This window comes from Otolemur garnettii, unplaced genomic scaffold, assembly GCF_000181295.1.
Source record: "Otolemur garnettii isolate 467f Iridium unplaced genomic scaffold, OtoGar3 scaffold00006, whole genome shotgun sequence".
Classification (NCBI taxonomy): Eukaryota; Metazoa; Chordata; class Mammalia; order Primates; family Galagidae; genus Otolemur; species Otolemur garnettii.
Window position 1 is genome coordinate 14864478 of NW_003852401.1, and position 27333 is coordinate 14891810.

Here is a 27333-nt window from a genome sequence, read left to right on the forward strand (position 1 = left end):
TATAATTCACTATGTTAATAGGCCATGAGAGAAAAACCACAAGATCATGTCAATAGATGTAGAAAAAGCATTTTGTAAAATTGAATACTCATTCGTGATGAAAACTTTCAGCAAACTATTAATATAATAGAAGGAATGTCTTTGATCTGCTAACAGACATCTACGAAATATCCACAGCTTAACATCAGACTTAATTCTTTCCCTCTGATATTTAGAACAAATCAGAGCTGTTCACCCTCATTACTTTTATTTGATCATGTTCTGGATGCTCTTCCTAAAGCAATAAAATGAGAAGAAAGACTAAGAATAGATAAATATTAGAAATCAGAACTGTCTGTGGTTCACAGAGGATATGACTGACACTCTAGAACATTCTAATAATGTTCCAAAATGATACTAAAATTAGTAAGGAAATCTGTTAAAGGCACAAGAATAAAGGACAACATGCAAATCACTTTTTATTTCCATATAGTAACAATTGCCAATTTAAATAATCTATTGACTATATTATTTACAAATACACCAAGATCATAAATTCCTAAGAATACATTTAATACTAGAAGTATAAAACTTGAGCACTGACAATGGCAAAACATTACTGAGAGGAATTTAAAACATATTTCATTTTCTGTGTATTATAGGACTCAATGTTGTTACAATGTCCATTTTACCTATATTCATCTACAGAGTCAATTCAATCTTGATAAAATATTTTCTTGTCAAAATTGTTGACCTGTGGCACAAATTTATATGGAAATTAAAAATAGCAATAAATGTTTTAAACAATTTACCTATATTGATCTATAAGGTCAATTTTACCTATATTGATCTATAGGGTCCGTTTTACCTATATCGATCTATAGAGTCAATGCAATCTTGATAATATATTTTCTTGTCAAAATTGTTGACCTGAGGCACAAATTTATATGGAAATTAAAATAGCAATAAATGTTTTAAACAATAATACTGCCATAAAGTATACTGATCGGGACAGTATGAGAATACCATAAATTAATGGGTAAAATAGAATATCTAGAAACAGACCTATAGGCATATGGCCAATTGATTTTTACAGTGGTGACATCATAACTCAATAGGAAAAGAACAGTATTTTCAACACACAATGTAGGACAAAATGGGAAAAAAATGACAGTACAAAATTGGGTGGGAGAAGTACATATGGTGAACAAGAGAACTCAATCTCTACTTCATACTTTACCTAAAATTCATTCAAGTTGGATTTTAGCTTTTATTCTGGTGGCTTCCCTTGACCTTATACTTGTCATCCTTGATTTCTTTTAGTTGCTATCTATGTAAATTGATTTCCCATCTGTTTTGTCCCAAATGCACCACTTTTATTAAGTACCTCTATATCACTATGAAGATATGCTTCTCTTTCTGCCAATCTACTCTTTAACTCCATAAATCTTGTTTCTAAAATATAAGTTCCATCACCTGGCTTCTATTACTTATTCCTCTTGCTCTGGATCAACTGAATTCAGAAACAGCTTCTTTCTGGCCTGGAGAGAAGAGCTACCACCAAGTTTTTGGATGATTGTTATTCCATATCATGAGTGCATTCCTTATTTCTCTAACAAATAGTATCCGTTATTATCTCCTTGTGCGTTTTCTGGCCTTATGTATACTCTAGTTTTGCAAACCCAAGTTTTTTGAATTTTTCTTCCCTTCCTCCCCATCTGTTATCACAATTGTTTTTTATTTATAAGTTCCTTAAAGAATGTGGATGTTATCTTTCTCCAGTTTTCCCAAGGGCCATCTTAGCAAAGTATTGGCACAATCTCTTGCAAATCTTGGATGTAGTTTGCTTTGTAGTCCACTCTTTGATCCAGCACTATTAGTATCCAGATTCTTTGTAGATATCTTGGTCATGACCATAAACTTAAACTAGGTCTTGCAGCACCTTAGAGTATAATCCCCTTTTCCTTAAGCCAACATTTTTCACATCAGTTTTGTTGTGAAGTAGTTATGGATTTAGTGAACAGGAAGGCAGGTGAGAGCATATTGTGAGACCAGGTATTTTGTCTAACAAAGGAGAAGAATTTTCAATGTCTTTAAGCAAGGAAGGAACACTATCCTCTTTTAGGGAAGGAGTACCCCACTTCTGTGCATCCAGATGGTTATGGGGATTCTGGGGCTTCAAGATTTTCAAAGAAATCAATCCAGATGTCCCCATTTCATACCCTAGGTTCCTATTCTTTCCTAATAATGGCTCTAAACTTAGTATAGATGATCTGGCTACATTGAGAATTAACCTTCTCTGAAGCTTTGCTACTCTTGTGATTAAATAATAGGCTACTAGGCATGGTCTTCAGCTTTTCCATCTTCTAGCTGGAGGAGAAAGGAGTCCATGTGATGATGTAGGCTGTCCTCAAAAAGAGGGGTCAAGGCCCACATGTTGGCAATCTACAGAACTGGCTGACAACTTTCACTATTAACACCAATTTAGGATTTTCTTCATTTATTTAGTTACTGATTTGATTATTCAAATACTTAGGAATAAATATTATGGCTCGGTGCCTGTAGCTTAAGCAGCTAAGGCGCCAGCCACATGTATCAGAGCTGGCGGGTTAGAATCCAGCCGGGTCTGCCAAAACAACAATGACAACTACAACCAAAAAATAGCCAGGCATTGTGGAGGGCACCTGTAATCCCAGCTGTAATCCCAGCTGTAATCCCAGTAGCTGTAATCCCAGCTACTTGGGAGGCTGAGGCAAGAGAATTGCTTAAGCCCAGGAGTTGGAGGTTGCTGTGAGCTGTGATGCCACAGCACTCTACCCAGGGTGACAGCTTGAGGCTCTGTCTCAAAAATAAATAATAAATATTATTAAATATTTTCAAGATATGTATATAGAAAACTATAAATATAGGCATAATTTGGAGATATTATGGGGTCCATTCAAGACCACCACAACAAAGTGGATATTGTAATAAAGCAAGTCAGACATATTTTTTAGTTTACCAGTGCATAAAAAAAGAATAGAAAAACTTATATGTACCCTATAATGTAGTCTTTTAAGTGTATATTATCATTAGGGTGGTGGCTGCTGAAAGTTGAGGTGGGTGTGACATGAAATCTACCACACTGATTGACTCTTCTTTTCACAAAAGACTCTTCTGTAGTTTGCGATGTTATTATACTACATTTTACCCACTGTAGAACTTCTTTCAAAGGTAGAGTCAATCCTCTCAAACCTCTTACTGCTTTATCAACTAAGTTTATGTAATATTCGAAATCCCACAGTATCTTCACCAGCTGTAGATTTCATCTCATTTAACTATTTCCTTTGCTCATTCGTAAGAAGCAACTCCTCACCCGTTCAAGCTTTATCATAGGACTGCAGCAATTCATTTACATTTTCAGGATCTGCTGCTAATTCTACTCCTCTTGCTTTTTCTACCACATCTGCAGTTCCTTCCTCCAGAGATGTCTTGGATCCTTCAAAGTTATCCAAAGGGTTGAAATCTACTATTTCCAAGTTCCTGTTAATGATGATGTTTTGACCTCCTACACAAATGTTCTTAATGACATCTAGAATCCTTTCCAAATGGTTTCTATTACTTTGCCCAAGTCTGTCACCATTAGATAAATCACTATCTGTGGAAAATATAGCCTAACAAAATATAGTTCTTGTGTAATAAACTTGAAAGTCAAAACTATTCCTTGATCCATGGGTTGCAGATCAGATGTTATATTAGCAGGCATGAAAATATTAATTTCTTTGCACATATCAATCAGAGCTCCTATGGGACCAGGTGCATTGTCAATGAACAATAATGTTTTAAAAAATTATTTTTTTCTGAGAAGTAGGTCTAAATGGTGGGATTCAGATATCCAGTAAGCAAGTCGTGCTCTAAACAGATATGCTTTCATCCAGTTTTTGTTGTCCCATTTATGGAGTATGGGTAGAGTATATGTGACATAATTCTTAAAGACCCTTTGATTTTCAGACTGACAAATGAGCTGTATCTTCAGCTTAAAGTCACAAGCTATATTAGACCCTAAAAGAATGAGTCAGCCTTTTGAAACTTTGAGGCCAGGTATTGACTTTGCTTCCATAGCTAGGAACTTTTTATAAGATATATTTTCCCAGTACAAGCCTGTTTCATCTGCATTAAAAATCAATGATCTTCTGGAGAACCTGCTGCAGCTTTGGCATCAGCACTCACTGCTTCACCTTATCCTTTTTTTGTTCTTTTTTCAGTTTGTACTTTTATGTTACACAGACGGCTCCATTTCTTAAACTTCATGACCCAACCTTGGCTGGCTTCAAACATTCCTTCCAGAGTTTCCTCACCTCTCTCAGCTTCTTGGAACTGAGAAGAGTTGGGCTTTGCTCTGAATTAGTATTTGGTTAACAGAATGTAGTGACTGCTTTGCTTTTCTATCCAGACAACTGAAATTTCTCCCTATCAGCAATAATGTTATTTCCCCGAAGTAGAACTTTTAGTTTTCTTCAGAAACTTTTACAATTCCTTCACAACTTGGCTAATTGCTTGGTGCAAAGGCCCAGCTTCTGGCCTTTCCTGACTTTTGATATGCCTTCCTCAGCAAGCTTAATCATTTCTACCTTTGATTTAACGTAAGAGATGTGTGAATCTTTCGTTTGAACACCTAGTGGCCATTATAGCGTGATTATTTGACTGAATTTCAAGGTTGGTGTATCTCAGGGAATAGAGAGACCTGAAGAGAAGGGAAAAGATGGAGAAAGGGGCCAGTTGGAGGAGGATCAGAGCACACACAATTTATTTACAAATTAAGTCCACTGTCTTATATGGGCATGGTTCATGGAGCCCCAAAACAACATAATTGACCTTAAACAATATAGAGATTGGGGTGCCAAATTTTGCCCCCTCAAAATTTAACTACTAATAGCCTACTATTGATTGGAAGCCTTGCTGATCATATAAACAATCCATTCATATATATTTTATATGCTGTATGTATTATTACAATAAAGTAGAGAAAAGATAATATTAAGAAAACAGTAAAAAGGGAAAATATACTTAGTATTCGTTAAGTGAAAGCAGATCATTAAAAAGATCTTTATCCTCATTGTCCTCATGTTGAGTAGGTGGAGGGAGAGAAAGAAGAGGACGCACTTGCGTCTCAGAGGTGACAGAGTAGAAGAAAATCCCCACAAGTGGGTGAAGTTTGAACCTGTGTCCTCCAAGAATCAACTGCATAATAGAAACATCAGTAACCACTGGCCACAGACCATAATAATAGATATTAGATTAATGAAACATTTGAAATGGCCGTAACAGATGTTATGATAACGAAGAAGTTTGAAATTACTATAACAAATATTATAACAATGAAGAAGTTTGAAATATTGTAAAAATTACCAAAATACGATGCAGAGATAGGAAGTGAGCACATGCTGTTGGACAAAATGGTGACAATAAACTAATAAGCTTGCTTGGCATAGAGTTCCCAGAATGTTTCAATTCATAAAAAATGTAGCATCTACAAAGGTCAATAAAGTGAAACACAGTTTAAAAAGACATGTCTGTCTAGTTTTTGAGAGAAAAATAGAGAGGACATTTTAATGTGTTAAATAGTTAACAGAAGTTAAAATAGGTACTTTCAAAACAAGACATTTAAATAGCTAAACTTATATAAAAACAGTGTAAGTAAGGAGCAGACTCACGGGAGATTTTGAGTGGTAGATATGTGGGCAGTTATTCATTGAACTGACCCCTCTCATCTTGTATACATTTTTTGGATTTTTTTTATACTTTATCATGAAGAGGTAAGAAAAAGAAAAATGTCCTGGTATGATTAGGGAGTAATAGTAATTCATTGGAAAGAGGTTGTGGCTACCTCAGCATCACAGCTGGGGGAGCTTACTGGTCGGTGTTGGTCACAGCTGGACTTGAACTTTGAACTGCTAAGAAATGCTAACAATACCGTCACTCAGTACTGAACTGCAGGGCGGCAAGTCACACACTGGGTGAATAAAGAAAAAACTTCCTTTCTTGCATCAGATTTTCAGTTTCTCTCCAGCGGCCTCTGTTGGCAAAGCCTAATATCAAACCAGCTGGTAAAGGGGAGATGTAAGAGGCCAGTTCCAGCATCAAAATGCAAGACAAAGAACGGTTGAATTGGAATTGATAAATACATAGGTAATATAGTGAATAATCCATGGGCAGTTGGAAAGAATGAACACTAGGCAGTGATGGGGCATCATTCTTCACATTTTTAGACTAAGAGTGTGATGGTTAATTTTGTGTCAACTTGACTGGGCCAAATGTTTGGTCAAACGTTATTCGGGGTGTGTCTGTGTGGGCATTTCTGATTAACATTTGAATAAACAGACTGAGTAATGAAGATTTCCCTCTCTCTGAGGGTGACTCTTATTCAGTCAAGAACTAAATAGTAGAAAATGTCTGAGTAAGAGGGAAGTTCACTTCCTGACTGCTTGAGCTGAGTCATCAGGCTTTTTAGGCCCTGAACGGAATAAGTGGAATTTACACCATTGGCTCTGCTGATTCCCAGGCCTTTAGGCCCAGTCTGGAGCGACACCACTTATTTTCCCGGGTCTCCAGCCTACTAACTGCATATCACATCTTGGAACTTCTCCTTTGCCATAATTCCATGAGCAAATTCCTCATAATAAATCTAATTTTATATATGTATATCTATATGTATCTCCTATTCATTATTTTTCTTTGAAGAAGCCTAATAAAAATAGCATTGTTCAAGCTTTGTAAATACTTACTGGGTTTGTTTGCTTCTTTGTTCTATCAATTTCAACATCAACTTTTAAAATTATCCTAATGTAAATATGAAATTATTTCTTTATTCTTCAGTTATATTCTTTAGTCGTTCATGTATATTGAAGTTCTGTGACAGGTACTTACATATTTAGGATAATTTTCACTTTTAAAATGCCTTTTAACATTATGAAATACTTTCTTTTATCTCCAGTAATATTCCTGGTCATGAATTCACTTTTTCTGATGTTAATACAGCTACTCTAGCTTTCTTTTGATTAATGTTTGGTGATTGCTTCTTACCACTCTTTTGATTTTAATCTCTTTGCATTTATTTTTAATGTGTATTTTTTTTTTAAAAAAAACTGCTTCCCATCTATTTGCCTGGCAGCATAAAAAACTCTTACTTTTAAACTGAATATTTAATGCTATAGTTTCTATTCAAAATGAACAAATATTTTGCCTTTTACTAAATTAAATATTTAGTCCACCTCCATTTAATGTAACCATTGATATATTTAGGTTTAATCTCATATATATTGTTGTTTCTGTCTATTTTTTGTTTTTCTTGCATTCTTTTTGAATGAGTATTACTTTATTATTCCCTTGTGTCTCATTTATTTTCTTTTTGAATGACTACTCTCTGAATTGTAAGATACAAGTTGAAGTTGTCACAGTCTGCCTTCAAGAAATTTTAAAGCAGTTTATATATAGCCTCAGAATCCTAATATATTTCCATTTTCCTTTTTCCATTCTTTTTGCTATATTGCTAACAATTTGACTTCTGCATATATTATAAAGTGTTCACTATTATGAAATAGTGTCACTATTTTTGCTTGAAACATTCAACATTGTTATAAAAGAAAACAAAAAGAAAATACGCATCTTATATTTATCTACATATTGCGCATTTGCAATACTTTCCTACTAAATAATGTTTTGTTCCCAAATTTTGATAATTATGGAAAAAGCTAGTATAAACATTAATATGAAGGTTTTCTTCAGGACATAAGCTTTCAAAGTTGTTGAATAAATGACAAGGAGTATGATTGCTGGGCTTATGATATTTAGTGTTTTTTTTAGAGACAGAGTCTCATTTTGTCACCCTTCGTAGAGTGCTGTGGCGTCACAGAACACAGCAACCTCCAGCTCTTGGGCTTAGGTAATTCTCTTGCCTCAGCCTCCCGAGTAGCTGTGACTACAGGTGCCTGCCACAACACCCAGCTATTTTTTTTGTTGCAATTTGGTCGGGGCTGGGTTCGAACTCTCCACCCTTGGTATATAGGGCCAGCGCCCTACTCACTGAGCCACAGGTATCACCAAAAGTATATTAGTTTTATAAGAAACCATCACACTGTCTTCCAAATTGGCTGTCCCATTGTGCATTCCCATTAGCAATGCATGAGAGTTTCTGTTACTCCATGTCTTTGAAAACATTTGGTGTTGTAAGTGATTTAAATTTTGGCCATTCTAATAGATGTGGAGTGCTATGTCATTATTTTAATTTGCACTTTCAACATGACATATGATGAATCATATTATCATATGCTTATTTGCCATCTGTATATCCTCTGTGGTGTGGTGTCCGCTCAGATCTTTGCACCATTTTTTAAATTAGACTATTTGTTTTATTACAGTGGAGTTTTAAGGGTTCTTCATATACATACATATACATGTGTGTGTATTTATTTATTTATTTATTTATGTCTCACTCTGATGCCCCAGGCTAGAGTGCTATGGTGTCATAGTTCATGGCAACATCCAATTCCTGGCCTTGAGCTCAAATTTCTTCCCTCAGCCTCCCAAGTAGCTAAGACTATATCCACATGCCACCATCCCTGGCTAATTTTTCTACTTTTACTAGGGAGATGTCTCACTCTTGCTCAGGCTGGTCTGAAACTCTTGAGCTGAAGTAATCCACCAGCCTCAGCCTCCCAGAGTGCTAGGTTTATAGGCATGAGCCACCACATCCGGCTGGTTCTTCAGATATTTTAGAAAACAATTATTTATCTGTCTTATGCTAATATTTCCCTCTATTCTTTTGATGACGTCTTTCATACAGCAAGTTTTTAAATTTAATAGAACCCCATTTATTAAATACCCATCCTTGCCTTTGGTGTCACATCTAAAAGTCATAGTTGAAACCAAGGTTGTCCAGATTTTCTCCTATGTTATCTTCCAGGAGTTTTAGTTTTGCGTTTTCCAAATGAGTTTGTGAATTATTGTGAGTTAACTTTTGTGATGAGTTTAAGCTCTGTGTCTAGATTCATTTTGTTGTGCGGCATGTTTGCAGCACTGTTTGTTGAAAATATTGTTATATGTGGTATTGCCTTTGCTTCTTTCCCAATGGTTGTTTGACAATATTTGTGTGGGGCTATTTCACTGATACCACATTCACTTGATCACTGTAGCTGTACAGAATGCCTTGATGCCATCCACCTTTTTGTAGCTTTGAGACTGGAGCAAGGCACAAGGTGCTGTCTCTGCACACAGTTCTTATTTGCTATCTCACTTGGTTGACTTGTGATAGCAGCTGGGCTCTCAGCAATTCCAATACCTGCTATATGTGTATTCTTTTTAAGTTTCTTCAACTTCTATGCCAGATGTGAGTTAGCAAGTTATGTAACTTGATTTTATAAAATAAAGTGTTATCACGGAAAAGCTTCATGTTGTCTATGGCTTTTTTGAAAAGAATTGTGATAAACACCATATGTTCACAAAGCCTAAGATATATATAGACATTCATTATATAGCCATTTACAGAAAAATGTTGCTAACCCCTAATTTAGATCCATGATTTGAGGTGTAAACTTCTGCTGCTGGACATTCCTATCATTGAAGTTGGAAGCTTGGAGTTGGTGAGACACTAATGAGAATTTCTGATGTCCTAGACAAACAGGGGGTTGTGGGAATCTATACATAGGTTTCTTCCTTATCCCATAAAGATCTTGACTGTACCCACAGTACTCAAAGTATTTTATAAAAATAGTTCCATTAGTTTCTAGTTTTCACTTTTCAAACAAAATGGGCTCAACTACAGTTCAGTGATTATGAATTTTCTATTTTGTCTAAGTCCTTAAACCTAACACATAGATTAGTATTCCAGGCGACACAGAAGTAAATCTCAATATATGCAAAGAGATATAAATATAAATAGTTACAAAACATCACTAGATAGAGAAAATATTAGATAAGCCTTAAGAGCTTGACCTTCACACAAGTTGGCGCTAATGTTTTGATTAATTCACACATACATATCTGTATATATCTAGCATATGTACATTATGTATTTACCAATAATTTGATCTTACTTTAGAATAAAGTTGTTTTTTTTTCTACCAGATTCTGTGGTGCTACTCAAGGCATCATGCCTTTTCAATGAATTCTTCAGAGTCAAAGCTTCTTACAAAGTAGAGAAAGATAAATTTCTGTCATTGTATTATGCTGTGTTCAATTTGTTCCAAAGCAATATTTGTTTTATATAGTTTTAGATGTCCAAGTTCTTTCAAGGTTATTTTTATTTGCATGTTTGTTGGATTCAAAAGTCTTGTTATCTGTAGGACTGAAACAAGAGACAAGTTCTAGCTTGGCCAGGAAACAGAAGTGACTAATAGATGCCACGCTAGGCTTAGATTTCTTCCCTCACATCTGATTCTTTTTTATTTTCTTCACAGCATTAAGCTATGTTGGACTGTTGAATCTTCTTTAAAAATTCTCTGAAATTCTCATGTAAATAGAAGATTCTGGAATACCTACCTTATCAGTATGATAGACATGTTCAGGTATTTCTGAAGCTTATTTAAACCCTGTTTTTTTCTTTAGCATTACAGACACAAAAGTAAACTAAGAGATAAAATACTTGATAAACATTTCTATTTCTATAACCAATCAACCAAGAAATCCTAATCATCCTTCTCTTTTAACATAAAGGTGAAAAAGAATTTTTATTTTTTTAGAACTATTAATTAGCATTGACATATCATGCCAGGCCCTTATGGGATATTTCACAAAGAAGCCTTTTTCCATCTCCCTTTTTGTCCTCACTAAAGTCTTAGTCCTCTGTGTTCATTTATTGACAATAGCCTACCATTATGCATTGTTAATATTTTATAGTAAAGTAAAACAAAAATGATATTTTTAGGTAAAAATAAACATTTTTAAATTACAATTCTTCCTTAAAGTTGTTAATCTTATGTCTTTTCTTAGGGAAATTGCTCTTCAGGAAGATTCTCATGTTTAATAGACTGTTCGTTGACTTAGTCTCTGTCTTCACTGCCAAGTGTGCTTAGGACCATTCAGTTTTTATTTCCCAAAAAAGATTGTCACCTGTGATGCAACTTTCTGTCTTCATTGATGAATTGATCTTGAAGCACATTTGCCAGGACAAACACTAACAGTATAAATGCTTGAGTGGATTCTTGCTGTTTTCACATCCTTGACTGGTTGGTTGTTTTAAGGGAGTATTTTGGACAACAATTGAGGAGGTACTTATTGAGCTTGGTCACATTTTGATCCATGAAAAATAAGCATCAGTTTTCATTCTTAAATTCTAGAATCGTTTCAAAGAACAAGTGAGGATTCTAGCACAATGGATGCTTGAAAGTAGAGAAAAATCAATCAGGTCCTTTTATTCTCAATGTTCAGCAATTTTTCTTATAAAGTTACAAATAGCTAAATACTGTAGGGAGGATTGATGGAAACTTATTCAGATATGTAGCTTACATATTGATGGGTCTGTTTTTTATTAGAAAATAGAGGAACAGATAGGATGAGCTTTGATGGAGACAAATAATTCTTTATGTGGACTTTACTGATGTTTTAGACTTACTTGGTTCAATCCTAGGTTAGAGTGTTGTGAAAAAACAAGAGAGAGAAAAAAAGACAGATAATGAGAGAAAATGAATTTCAATCTTTACTCAAAGCTCTAGAAATGCATTAAAAAGAAGCTAAATCAAAGTTCCAGCAAACTTGTTGGATTTGCTCATTGTCTCCCTCCATTTATCTTCATGTTTCCAGAACTCTCTGAAGCCTCTTTTTGCAAAAAACTTAACCCATCCTCTATAAGACTTCATTTTTCTCTAACTTCTATTGATTTGGTTCTTTCTATATTTGTCTCTCCTTTTCCTTCTAGCTCTTATATAGATTGATACTTTTCTCTAGTTTTTGTTTTGTTGTTGTTGTTGTTGTTTGTTTTTATTGATTCAGAAAGGAGATATAAGGGTGGTGGGAGGAGTTCACAAACATCTCCAAAGTAATCATTTTTTTAAATGACAAAGAAGAACTTTTGTTAATGTCAAATTTATTTTGAGGATACAAACATGTGTCCTTTCAACTTTAAATAATAACGTACCTTTATTTTCTAAAATATACTAACAAATACTATATTTCAGACATGATATTTTATGTTTTATCTTAAGTACTTCAGTCTAGATATTTACTATAGGTAATCTTATTATAAGTACTTCACAATAATTCCTTTAACATTCTCATTTTATAGATGAGAAAACTGAGATAGAATAGTGTTTGCAAAACCAATCAAGACTTTTTAATAGAATAGACCTTAATAAACTGATTCTAAATGTTAAAAAAAAAATAGTGTTTGGTTAGCTTATTGTTAGTCAGAAATGAATATGACAATTATTATTTCTCAGTAATAAGCATATAGAAATGTGGGATTTTTTGATGCAAGGAGTTTGCTTCCATAAATCTACAGATTAACATTATATAGCTCCACTCCTTATGTCTGTAGTTAAAGAATATTATTCATGCCCTTATTTTATAGTGACAAATATTTTTAATGCACATTATCATTGATAATGCATGAAATATTTCCATCCTGTTTGTAAACCATAGGCCAGTGTAGGAGAAATATTTATTAGCAAGAAAATTTTTACACCTTATAAAAACTTCCCTGGACTCTCTGCTTAAATATCCTATCTTCCACCTTCTGTTGCTTTTGTGCTCATTGGGTCACTGAAACACAAAGTCAGGGTAATCAGCAAGTGATAAATAAATGCATAAATAATTGTTAAGAGATCTCTATTACCCTGCTTTGTCAGTTTTTTCAGGACAAAAACAATAAAAATCCATGACAACAATTTTTTAAAAAGCCCAGAGTATGTGCCCTCAAGTTTCTTGTGAAAATGTTGAAAGAATAATACATAATAAACCCCAGAAGTAAATGCAAATTGGAATCCAGCCTCCTAGCCTATGCAAAACAATGCTGACTATGAATGCAGTCACATGAAACATTTATAATTTGTCCTACAGGAAGTTATTAGGAAACAATTAAACCAAATATTTGTACATGAAAATCCTCCTGAACTTTCCCATTCTGAAGTAGATATACTTAACCAGTTTTAATTAGCATTATAATAGGTGAGTACTGTTAAGTTGGAGAAATTGGCTGCTAATTAGATTTGATGTTGGAATTCCTTCCACTTTCCACTAGAAGATAATTTGGGAAATTATGTAAGAAACTAAATCCTTAGACTACTGAAATAAATTATTTTCAGAATCATGCATTGCAATGATATGTACTCAATGATTAACATTTCAAATTGATTTTCTACTATGTCTTATAAACATTTTTAAACATTACGGTAAGAGTAATAAATATAATATGCACAGTCCATACCTTTGTATAGCTGAAATTCTGGTGGGGAAGTAGAAAATCAAACAATGACAATGTATCATATGATGTAACACATGATACCCTATCAGGGAATTTATAGGTATTATAATGAAAAATATAGTGAAATGGATAGCATACTGTAGTTATACAGGAAGTCCTTCTGAATAATGATATTTGAGAAAGATTTTTATGAAAAAGGAAAAGAGGAAGATGATATTTGTGGGAAATATAAATTGAAGTTGAAGAAAGAGTGAGTTCACATCAACATGTAGTTTTGGGATTTTCTTATATGGGGTACTCTTACTAGAGTTAGATGATACCTCAAAGTGGTTTTGATTTGCATTTCTCTGATGATTAAAGATACTGACCATTTTTTCATGTGTCTGTAGACCATGCACCTGTCTTCTTCAGAGAAGCTTCCGTTGAAGTCTCTTGCTCACAATGAAATCAGATCAGTTGTTCTTTTCTTATTAATTAGTTTGAGTTCTCTGTGGATTCTAGTTATCAAACCTTTGTCGGAAACGTAAACTGAAAATATCTTCTCTCATTCTGAGGGCTGTCTGCTTGCTTTACTTATTGTGTTCTTGCCTGTTCAGAAGCTTTTTGATTTGATCAGATCCCAGTAATTTATTTTTGGTGTTGCTTCAATTGCCCAGGAGGTCCTCCTCATAAAATATTCTCCCAGGCCAATTTCTTCAAGTGATTCTTCTGCATTCTCTCCAAGTATCTTTATAGTTTCATGTCTTAAGTCTAAATCTTATATCCAGTGAGAATCAATTTTTGTTAATTCCTCAACTAGGTATATATCCAGAAGACCAAAAATCACTTTACAACAAAGATATTTGAACCAGAATGTTTGTTGCAGCCCAATTCATAACTGCCAAGTCATGGAAGAAGCCCAATTTATTAACCGACCCATGAATGGATCAATAAATTGTGGTATATGTATACCATGGAATATTATGAACCCTTAAAAAGAGATGAAGACTTTACCCCTTTTATCTTTACATGGATGGAGTCGGAACATATTCTTCTGAGTAAAGTATCTAAAGAATGGAAGAAAAAGTATTCAATGTACTAGGTACTACTATGAAACCAGTATATAATCACCCACACTTTCATATTAAAGATAAAACACAATTATAGGCCACGATGAAGGAGAGAAGGAGAGGGTAAGGGAGGAGAATGGGGAGGCCCATGGAGGGAGGGTAATCAGTGGGACCTCAGCTATGGTGCATATTGCAAGGGTACATGTCAAATCTATTAAGAGTAGAGTATAAATGTCTTAACACAATAATTAAGTGAGGTTAAGGCTATTTTAACCAGTTTGATGTAAGCATTTCAAATTGTATATAAAATCAGCACATTTATACCATAAATGTATTAATGTACACAGTTATTATTTAATAAACAAAAAAATTGTTAAGAGGAAAAAAAAAGAATAAGTTCAAATGTCTGAGGCTAGAGTATGCTTTGTGTGTTTGAAGAATTCTGAAGAGGAGAATAAAATGGTGGCATATGTGACATTGCAGAAGAAAGCTTATTGAAAGGAGAGAATGTTTTTCTTTAGGGCTGCATAGTATTCCATGGTGTACATATACCACAGTTTATTGATCCATTCGTGGATTGATGGGCACTTGGGCTTCTTCCATGATCTGGCAATTATAAATTGGGCTGCAATAGACATTCTGATATGAACATCTTTATTGTAATGTGATTTTTTATCTTCTGGGTATAATATAAACGTTTTGACACAATGACTAAGCAAATGACATGAAATCTATGTGAACCAGCTTGATGAAAGTATTTCAAATTGTATATGAAACACTACACTGTACCCCATGTTTGCATTAATGTATACAGCTATCATTTAATAAAAAAAAAAGTAGTAGATGAGCCACTGGGGGGGGGAGGGAGAAAGGAGAGAATGTTTGTGTTAATATTATTAATGCATTAGTGTGCATTAATATTATATGTCAGAATTGCTAAGTAAAAAAGAAAGAAAATCATAGCATGTTTTATATAGATTTATGTGTATAGATATGTGGATATAAGAAAAAGAATATAAATACATATACTAGACATAACATACACCCAAAACATTACTAGGTTTTATCTCGTTTGTGTGGCTATTTTATTTGTTGCATTTTTACATTTTATTAATTTTTTGTATCATGCATATTTTAACTTCAAATACATGTAGTTAACAAACCAGAGCTTTAACAGCCTTGTTTTGTTAAATCATTTAACCTGTGCTTTGATTTTGATGTGGGGCATTTATTTAACATCAATGACAGAGTGAGAAAGAGAGTCTAAAGAGACAGAGCTCACATCAAGTGGACGATAGAACATTACAGAATAAAAAAGCAAATGAAGGTACAGGGAGGTGGATACAATAAACAAGTCTAAAATTTGGAGAAATTACTTATCACATAAAAGCCAAACAAGGAATAGAAAATGATATGATTAACCTAATAAAAAATGGTTCTAGGGCTTAGTGATGAAGAAGTGGTATACACAATTTTGATGGATAATCAGGCGGAACCTTAACATAATTGCTGGCATTCGCTTAATAGCAATACAAAGTTAATGAAACATGTAGCAGAAGCTTAACACCCATTCATCATCGTGTGTTATCTTTAATCCAATGAATCTTTAAGATAACTTTCTGTGGATTCAAGTGAGAAGTGCTTTCCGAGACAGGGTTAAATCTCCAGTATGTTAAGGATAATCAAATAAACATATTTCTTGTTTTTCAGACACATAGATTGGGATTGTGAAGAAATAAGAAAAGCTTTAGCCTTAGAGAAATAGCTTTTTATCCATCAAGCCAGCAGCAGGAATAGAATGTTTTGAGTGTTTATTTGCGTGACTTGACACCAATCAGATTTGCATAAAAGAGGGAGACATCAATGTACACGCGTAATCAAGATGCCTTTGAATCACGATGCTCCTCTCAAAGCGGAACTTTGTTTTACAGTAAAAATAGATAGCTGGCACGTAGATGGTTCAGACTGCTTCCTACTTGTGGCATTAGTTTTGTTTATCACCTGAAGCACAGCAATCTTATTATCTGTTAAATGAGAGTAGTACTACCCTCTGTCCTAGAGAAAACAGTGATGACCATTCAGTACCGCAACACACATCAGTGAGAAATTAGTTTTTCATTTTTATAGATCCTGCAGTTTTTATGCGGCTGCTATACTTCCTCATCTTCACATATACCTGTAGCCTTTCTTATAATAAGCATATTCAACTTTATGGCTTTTTAGAGAAGATGCACAGAAGATAATAAATAAACATTTGTGTGGAAATATAAAAACCACATATATACGTGTACATAAATGCTTCTCGTTTCTCCCCTCCACTGGTGTGACTTTTCTCTTACTTTTTACATTTTATGAATTTCATGCATTATTTATGTCTGACCTAGACCTAGTGTATTAATAAAACCACATTAAAGGAAGCACAGATGCAGTGTATTTAGCGAAGTGAGTGCAAAATAAAAGAGACAGATGCTGCCCCATCTCTGGCTATGCTATTTTCATCTGCTCACGGGGTGTGCACCTGTGAGTTGTTGGCTAAACACATTACTGAGATGTTGGTCCTTTCACATCCAATCTCAATATCAGAACATTTCATTCCTGTATTTTCTCGAATAGTGTAGACAGGTCGCTGCCCTTGGAGTCTTGTGACTTTGGCTTGCTACATATCCTTTCACTTCTTATTTAATATGGTTTTTCTAAGATTATCAAATATCATCATTAATATGTGATGGATAATTGAAAGAAATGTTACAAAGATTCGACTAGACTATGTAAAATCAGTGTCAGTATATTTTGATTTTTAACAACATGAACCATCATCCAACTGTGTTGGTATCTCAATGTCAAAATCTAAAACGTATTTGCTACTCTGTTCACTGAATTGTGCTATTTTTTGCAGGTTTAAAAAGAGGTAGGAGGTCAGGTTCCTGTCAAAATGTAGCTTATGATCTGGTTAGTGAAACAATAGTTACAAAACAGTAAGAGAAATAATATGTATGGGAACAATTTCTGAAGGAAAAGCATAATTTGAGAGTGCAATGGAAGTTATTTGGTAATTGATCTTCAATTGATAATAATGATATGGGCAGTAAGGGCAGAGAAAGCCAGTAAGGAGGGAAAATGGGCTTTGGATTAAGAGGATTCTGAGCTTAACCTGAGCAATTAAATGGGCAGAGAACATGTGATGTGGAAACATCATGCAGGGAAGACTTTAAACAACGAAATAAATAAATTGTACCTGTCAATCTTACCCTAGCTATGTCCAGGTCAGAAGTAGTAAGACTTTTCTTCAGGAAAAGTTCAGCAATTCTAAACTGGGGAGAAAAAAAATTCTTGATTATTTAAAATCTGTAATCTCAAAAGAATATTATTTAACAGATGAGTTTAAATAAAGACAAACTCTACTTCTATTTCTTTCATCTACACTACATCAAATAATCCAAGTGGAGAAAACTAAGAAACAAAGTTGTGTTTGGTAATTATGAAAAACAAAGGGAAGAAATAACCAAAATTCATCCAGTAGATTTCACTCGATTCAGTGTATCAGGCTTGTGACATTTACAATTTGACAGAGAATAAATTGTTCTGAATATCTTTTAAAAAAAAGAATAAACACCTATTGAATATATTCATCCTTTTCTGTGGGTGAATACAAGATGTCTAAGGTTTAGCAGAAGTTCAGATTAGGCTGATACGCAAAACAAAGTTGTGACCGATAAGGATAAACAAATATGGAAGAAAGATCTCAGGAGGGAAAACTTAACTGGGGGATGTTAAAGTTTCATTTCCCAGAAGATACAGTTTTAGATGAGAGCAACCATATCCGTATGAGAATAAACTGTGGGAGGGAGATAGGCGTGGACAAACCACAGAGAGACCACATTTACTAAGTTAATTTCCTTACGCAGTAATTTCGGAGTCACTGCTTCCCTCACCTTTCTACTTTGTAATAGTAACCAGTCTGGAAGGGTTTGATTTTTATCAGTTCAGTATAAACGGACACAATAACTTTTTTGGCTAACCACGTTTTCTGTTATTTGTCCATCCCCTAGTCCCAACACTCAGCAGCATCAGTGTTGTTAGAATGGTGGCTCATAGCACTAACTACAGGGCAAAGTACGAAGTGCCCAAGGCACAGTAAATACTGATGGTTGTGACCTGAGACTGTGGTAATGATCCTTCTCTCTTTCCTTTCTTGTTAGCTTGTCTCCGTCTTTCTCATTTTCCCTTTCTTCTCTTTCCCAGGCAAGGCAAATATCCATGAACATTTAATCATCCTCCTTCCTCAATCCTACAGACTGCTGTCCGTCATGCTTTTATTTACAGCTTAATTTAGGACAGTATCTTAAACATTTATTTGTGCAGTGTATCAAGTTTCAAATAAAAACATGCTGTGAAATTCAAAATTGTATCTGTAATATTCACTTTATATAACTAATTGGTTAGTCTTGTCACTATGATGAACTATGCAACTTCCTTCTCAAGTCATACAGCTAATTTGAATCCATATTTTAGTCTTTGAAAATAAACAGCCATATTTATAGTAGTAGTTTGTTTATGAGAACTGAATTCATTTATTAATCTATAGTCTTACTATTGCTAACCATGTTCCATACTCCAATTTCGCCTTCAGAAATGATGGGATAAATATAGATATATAATCTCATAGATTGTTTTCTTCTGTCATTCATCCATTTAATCCATATATCCATTCAACGTTCCTAGTGTCCACTCTCTACCATGCTGGAAAGTAGGCTCATGATGGTTCAGAACATTGCCATGGTCCCTATTGTCATGTAGGCTGCTAATATTAATAGTGAAGAAAGACAATACTGTTTATATACAATTTTTTCTTCTTAAAATGTGTATATATTTCTGACACCTTCTGTAGATGCAAAAGTAATTAAATAAAATAAATACTGAAATTCTGTAAAAAAAAAAAAAAAAAAAAAGGTAGGGAGGAGGTTAATTTGCAGCCGATCTGTGATCGTTCTATGCTTATCTCTAAGGAGTACTAGAAGGCTGGCCAGGATAGGGATTCATTGGCCAGAATAGGGATTAAGTGTGCTAAACAGTGACTTATGGTATGCTGTGTAAGGGCCAAGAGGCCCCTGGAGGCACCCTTTAACAACTTGTCTACATTGTTTATTAAAACTTTATAGATTGATAGTTTGCACCTGGTTTAACCGCCTACACAGCTGGTTCCAGCTATGTGACCAGTAAAGAACAGAAGACTCCTCGGTGAACTTGTACCTTGAGACAGAGAGTCTTACTCAGATCTTGGTGATTTGTAACCTGGAGACAGGAGCATCGGAAGAGCCTGGGGGAGGGCCCAGGACATCTCCAATCTGTTTGCTCATGCTGTCTCTGTCCCATCGTACTGTGACTTTACCTTTATTAAAACCTATGTTACTATATATGATAGACTCTTGTGAATACTTTCAATTGCCTAACTGTAATTCATGCAGATGTAAATGCTATGAAAACATTTTAAAAATCGAGCTGTATCTATGCAGAGACCAGGAGGAGTGTTTGAATCAAATGGAAGAACAAGGTGTATTTGGAGGCCTTTTCCAATCTAGAATTTTTTTTTTTTTTTTGCTTTGTTTTCCAAGGGATAGTAGTCTGATCCAGTTGACTTCCCACAAGATAAGCTCTAATATATCTTTTTGTACTTCCAGCATTAGTATCTGTACTCTAGAGATGAGGCACTCGGTTGCTCTCGGGGTCACCAAAGTGAGCAGGCTCCCAGCACCACATCCTGATTCCCTACTGAAGTGATCAAAGGGAATGAAACATGAAGGAAGAATCCCTGTAAAGACCTAAGACCCGTCTAAAAGAGGAGACATGAGTTTCCTTCACAGGAGCTCATTTTTAAAAGAGTCATTTAAAATTCTTACAGTAGACAGTGCCCGTCTCTCATGCTGAAGATAGTTTATTAGGTCACATCTTGTCCTTCCCTGAGAATATTTTGTTGAAGTCCAATGTAAGTAATTTCTGGTCTTATAAAACTTCTAGAAATAATTTAATGATGTGACAGGACATTCTAGAAGCATATTATATGTCATAGTCATAGACCTTACAGCTTGAAAAATACATGTGCTTTTTAACATTCAAGATATTTCTCAAAAGTGTTATATTTTTAAATGGTTTTAAATGGCTCTATTTAGATAAATTTCTGAGCATTGGCTTATTTAGCCATTACTTTTTCTATTATAAGTAGCTTGATAAAAAACAAAATTAAGCAGCATATTATTTCATATAAAGATACATAGCAAGAATGTGCCCCAGACACTGTGGAGAGAGCAAGCCAGGGCTTCTCCTGCACAGGCAATCAGTGACCAGGTCACCATTTCAGACTTGATAAATTCTGTGATGAAACTCATAAAGCCTTGAATGCACAAACGTACACAGAGTCCCTCACACAATGAGTGCATGTGCATGCACACGCAGACATTTGCTCCAAAATATTGGATGCCAGAATGAACTCGGTATGTATACATACCAAGACCAAACTACTACCAGCCATTCATCTTAAAAGAGGATAAACAATTTCCATAATTAAATGAATCTTGATTATTGGCATCTCTTTTTAAGACCAGTTTTGAGCTATAGATGCAACCTCGGTAGTCATAGAAAACCAATCTCAGGACAAGAGCCAGGTTTGTGTTCAGGAGATGTTCTGACTTTACCCTTCTAGGATGCTCCAGGCCCTGAGAAGTGCACTAACAATTTCTTTTCACAAACTCCAAGGCAGCACTGCTGGCTACAAGGCATTGGTGGTACAGTGACAATTATATGAGACGTTGTATTCTGGTTGGTTGGTCCTTCTAAGACTCTTACTTTATTCAACAGTGGCAGACCTACCAGGTGAGTTCGCTTTATATGTTACTTCTCTCATTTTCGATCTTTGATTTTGATCCAGTGTCACTGCTAAAAATTGCAGTTTTGTGTCTGAGCCTGCTGAAGTGTTTTAGAAGATTTGTATGTTTTCCTCAGTGGGTCAGGTTACATCGTTTACACCTAGTGTCTCATTCGAGGGAATCTGTCACATTTGCAACACAAGGACATTTCCCATTTGTTCCTCTCTCTCTTAAGTTTTCTCCTCAGGGTTCAGATATTTAAAAAAGGAAATATAGCCTATTAACAACCTTTTTCATTTTTATTTATGGGATGAAGAAGGTTTTTACACAGAGATTATATAACTACATTGCCTTCTGGTTTTACTCTATTTCTTCCAGTTAATAGCTTCATTAAGGAGCTATAAATTACATTTATACCTAAAATTAGCAGCATATCAGTTTTGCTGATTTGAATTACCTGTATTTTGACCTGTGCTGATTCGTAATTGCAACACTCAGAAAACCATTCATAGAATGGGAAAAGATAATTTGCATTTGTTGCTGCCTTGAGATTTCAAGGCAAGCTCAGTGGAGATTTTATAAGTCCCTAAAAATCATCAACACTTTTTTCAATTCCATTTTTTCTCTTTATTTCATAAAATATGGAAATTCAAGATTCCCATGTTATTTCATAAATAACAAATGCCTATTTAAGTTCAGGAGTGTGGTTAAAGAATGTTGTCTTTGTCCTGATGAGCCCTGCATGTAACAATTATGGAATGGTTTCTTTTTGCTTTAAATAGTTTTCCAATCCTTGCGCCTTAAAAACATAACACCTTTACAAAATGTGATTCTGAGAATGTGCGGAAAGGGAGAGATGGGAGGCAGAGAAGTGAAAAAATAAAAGGAAATAGTGAGAACATCAACAAGGTATCAGTCCTTACAGCTATCGTGAAAGAAATGAATGCTGGAAGAAATTTAATGGAGATCCATTACTGAGCAGCTTCTACCCTGGCTTATCTGAGGAATGAGGCTCTTAAAGTCTATATACCAGAGGGGAAAAGAGCAAGGACTCTGTTCAATCTGTGTCTCCATTTCCCCTGCTATAAAATGCTATTAGTCCTCTATTCATTGGATTGCTGTGAGAATTAGATGGAATGATATATATAATGTGGATAAAAGAGTATCTGTCAAAGAATAAACATTATTTTGGATATTCTTCCAGGAAGGGTGGAAGTCCCCTGATACATATCTCCCTCCTCTGTAGTTCAAGACCGTCTCTGATGTTACCTGAAATGTATAGACTGGGTCAAATCATACTACTTAGAAACATAATCTATGTGAGTTGAAAGAAAAAATTAATTTATCTCTGGGATATGCATCTATTTTTGCACATCTAAATATGATGTAATATGGTAGAGTCTTTGGATAATCAGCATAAATGGTGAGGAATGTAGAGGCATTCTGTGTTGCTTCGTTTGTACTAGTTCAACTTTTGAGAGGCTTTTTAAATTGCTGCCTAATAGAAGTACGTATTTTAGAGGCACATGTGACATTTTGCTTAACGATCAAATCAGGATAATTGGAGCATCCATCACCTTAAACATTGATCTTTTCTTTATGCTGAGGACATTCAAATGATCCTCTTCTAGCTGTTGGGAAATTTACAATACATTATTATTAACTATAGTCACCCTACTGATTTATTGAATACAAGGTCTTATTTCTTCTAACTGTATGTTCGTATCCATTAATCAACCTCTTTCATACTTTTCTCCCTCCTACATTTCTGGCTTTTGAGGTTCATTTTTTTAAGCCTCCGCATACGGGTGAGAACCTAGAGTATTTGTCTTTCTGTGCCCGGCTTGTCTCACTTGGCATAATGATCTCCAGTTCTATCCATGTGGCTGCAAATGACAGGATTTCATTCTCTTTATGCTTAAATAGTATTCCATTGTGTACATGGACAATTAAGATTGCAAATTCATCCAAAAAAAATTGCTACACGCCTCACTGCTGCATATCCCTCTGGTCATCAAGTGGGCAAGGGAAGCACTTTGAAGGTGACCATGGGAATATTCAGCAATGGGGCATCTAGCACTTTTTCTAAGATGAGTTCATGAACTTAATTGTCTGACTTCATATATACCACATTTTCTTCATCCCTTCACTCATGGATGGGCACTTAGGAAGACTCTGTACACTGGTTGTTATAAACATGGAAGTGCAGGTGTGAAAGTGGTTTCTTTCATTTGATTTGAATCAAGGAGACCACATTATCAAGCTAGTTGTCTTGAGATTCCTAGTGTGGTATTATTTTGTTCTCACTTGTCACGTATTGGCAATTAAGAACCTCAACAACCTCCTATTCTTTCAAAAGGAATTTTCAAATTGATAATCTTTTGAAAGCATGATAAATGTAATGTAGTATTATCCAATTTGACAACTTTTGTTAATTTACATGTGTTTGTTTTTAAAATAGTTTATTTCATCACATTAATGAAAATAAAAGTTTGAAATTATTAAGGGATAGTAAGTAGTCCTTTTAATACTTATCTTAAAAATATAGCATATTCTTTTTTTTTTTTTTTGGTAGAGACAGAGTCTCACATTTTCGCCCTCGGTAGAGTGCAGCGGAGTCGCTCCAGCAACCTCCAACTCCTGGGCTTAGGCGATTCTTCTGCCTCAGCCTCCCAAGTAGCTGGGACTACAGGCGCCCGCCACAACGCCCAGCTATTTTTTGTTGCAGTTTGGCCGGGGCTGGGTTTGAACCCGCCACCCTCGGTATATGGGGCCGGCGCCCTACTCACTGAGCCACAGATGCCTCCCAGCATATTCTTTTTTAAGTGAAATAAGAGAAATATTTTTACTCTTGTAATTGCATCTGTATATCTTAAGATTTGAGTTATGGGACACAATTCATGCTGTGCGCATCTAATTACATTCAGCCCGAAACCTCCTTCCTACAATGCATAAAGCATTTGGACCATAACTTATATTCACTGAGTCTTATTGCTTTGTTTCTCAGTATTTTTAGGATATGCCCTTAGTCACTGGAAACATTATAGACCCCATAGAAACGTTCTTCTCTCATATTATTTCTCTAAGCATCTGCTTTGTCTCGTTTAAATATTGTCCACAAGAAACTTCAGATAGCATGAACAGTGAAAGAAAGAACAGCTTTAGCAAATAGAATATTTTCTCACTCCCTCTTTTCTTAGACTAGGCGGTGGGACCTGTAGATAATGAAAAGTGAATTTAGTGAAAAAGGGGGAATGAAAGGAGCTGTTCTAATCAAATTCTGTCATAATTTCTCAGGTGTCTGGAATTTATGACACACCATTCAGCAAATCTCCAATGATACATTTCCATAACCAGAGTTATAAATCCATTGGCAGTTTCATTAATCAGAGAAAGAGCCGTGCAGTTATTGAAATAACTCCTCAAATAATTGCCAACTTGCCATGCAGTGACATCACCCCTCACAGAGTGCTTCAACAATTGATGACAGAGCCCTGGTAAATTAGCATTTCTGGCACTGAATAATCACTGTTGGGTATACCGCCGTTCTGAGGAAGCAATTCCTGGAATTGTTTCTCCTCATAAGCAAGATTTTTAAAGTGATGCTGATCAATACTTCGCTTGTTTTACGTGTGAGGAGATACACATACATAAATGGGTATCGTACCCAGTCTTATTCCACGGTGGATCCTATCTTAACTAATAAACTTTTTAAAAGAAAAATGCTGGGCACTGCAATCTTTTAATCTTTCCTCACTGCTTTTTGAACATGAGGGCTCAAAGATGCTGGGGCTTGGGGAAAAAGGTAAAATAAGTGAAATGGGACACCTTCTCCCCCAAAGTTCAGATCCTGCCTTTCAGCGCTGATCTTGGGCAAGGGGGTAAATACTATTATAAAAGTTTGTTGGAAGTTTTAGGAGAGCAAAGAGGAAAGAGAAAGCAAGCCTGAGGATGATAATGATAGAGAGTCAGAAAGATCTTCCCCAGAAGTGGACCTTTGTAGTGAATCTTAAAAGACAGATTAGGAAGAGTTCAAAAGATAGATTGCAAAATCTTAGCTAGGTAAGTGGGAGAAGACTGGGGTGGAGGTTAGGAGGTGAGCATTTTACCTCCACTTTTGATACCTGAATGCATCACATTTTCTCTTTGAGCCTCAGTTTCAAAATAACAATACCTTTCTATTGGATGACGAATCACCAGATACAATAAAATAGTTGATAGGTGACAGTTTTGTGGGAAAGGAAAAGCTAAAAGGGAAAATACTGTATTTGTAATGAATGTTGTTAAGAATTGTTTTATCTTGGAAAATGGCAAAGGCAGAATTCCGATGGATTTCACTCAATTTAACATGACTGAAATACATGCTCTTGCTTTTTATTTGTGAGAACATTCCTATCTATAATTATTTGTTTTAATATATTACTTTGGAATATCTCAACCATACTCTTTCAGTTAAGGATTTAGATTGGCATAGAACTGCGGTTCTAACCAAGGAATTAAAGACATAGTAAAATAAAATGATCAAAATGAAAATACTTTATAAAAATCGACAGCACTATCATCTACTCTTGTCAGTCTAACCCCTAAAATCCATATTACTTTCTTAATACTTTGAATTCAATGGTGGAAATAAAAATGAAAGGAGAGTTAGATTAGACTTTGCCTCACTCTAGCATGAATTTGGTGATTCAAGATAGTGTATATTTGGAATCCTCCTTAATATCTTCAGGGTGTATCTCCTTTTGTTACAGAAGTTAACGTAGCCTTTTGATTATGTCTTAGTTCTATTATATAAATTGTCATGAAATATCTCAAAAGGTTATATTTTTACATATACAAAATTGCTAGGGGAAGCATAAATGATAAGGCTACTTCAATTTGGATTTCACTTTAGAGCATAGCTGTAAAGTATATAGTATACTTTATATAAAAGTATAATGCTAGTATAAGCTGAGGCCATGAAACTTTAAGTAAAAATTCAGAATTTAAGAGCTAAATACTTGGAAATGAGAGATTAGACCAAAGTATGGTACAATATTGTAATAAAATATACATTTGTTCAAGAAAGCTGATCAAGAGGTCAGTTTTGACATCTACTTATTACTGAACCAAATTGAACTATTATTAAAAGTACCTCAATAATTTTGCATTTAACTTTATGATTATTTAATATGTTTGCCTAAAATGTTTGAGTGTCTAGACAATGTTCACTTCACCGTTATTTTTAATTGGAATCACTACATCTGGCAAATTGTAGTTGGTTAAATGTATTGCTGTATTAATTGAGAAATGATGTCAAAAGTACAACAAACATGAATAGCTTTGTCAATTCAATTAGCCTGTTCTGTGGAGCAAAAAATATTCAAACCTATTTTAATATTTCTGTTGTGTATACTTAAAAACCTAAACTATTTAGTTTCTGCAGCATATCCTTAAAAACCTGAAATATTTAGTTTTCTAAATTGCTTACTTTTACATTTGTTTTCATTTAATAATGAAGCAATGTAATCTTTAGATGACAAATGGGTAGATGATTTTTTTTTTCAAGTTTAAAATTAGCGTAATTGGGAACAGAACGTAGAGCATTACTTGGTGAATCACTCCGCTAAAATGTTGGTAATGACTTTACTTTTTCCATTACTGTCAAGTGCCTGACAAAGGTGAACTGAAAGAAAAGAAAATGCATTTCTTAAAGAGAATTATCTTTAGAGTTCATTGAGAGCAGATTATTGAGAGGACCAGGGATTTCTTTAGCTTTCTATAAATATCATTTTAAACTGACTGATTTCTATATTTGAAATCTGTAATTTTTTTTTACATTAACTGAACTTATTTTGTGATACATTTAAATAACAAAGCCTGGAGAATTTTAGTTTTTTTCCCTTAAAAGTACTTAGACACATTCACTCATTATCAACCTTCTTTTATTCCAGAAAGGCTAAGAATGGACAGAATCTGAGAAAAAAGCTTTTATAGCTACTATCATCAAAAATAACATCTATATTGAACCCTAAACTACCATAGAAATAACAAAAAAAAAAAAAAAAAAAAA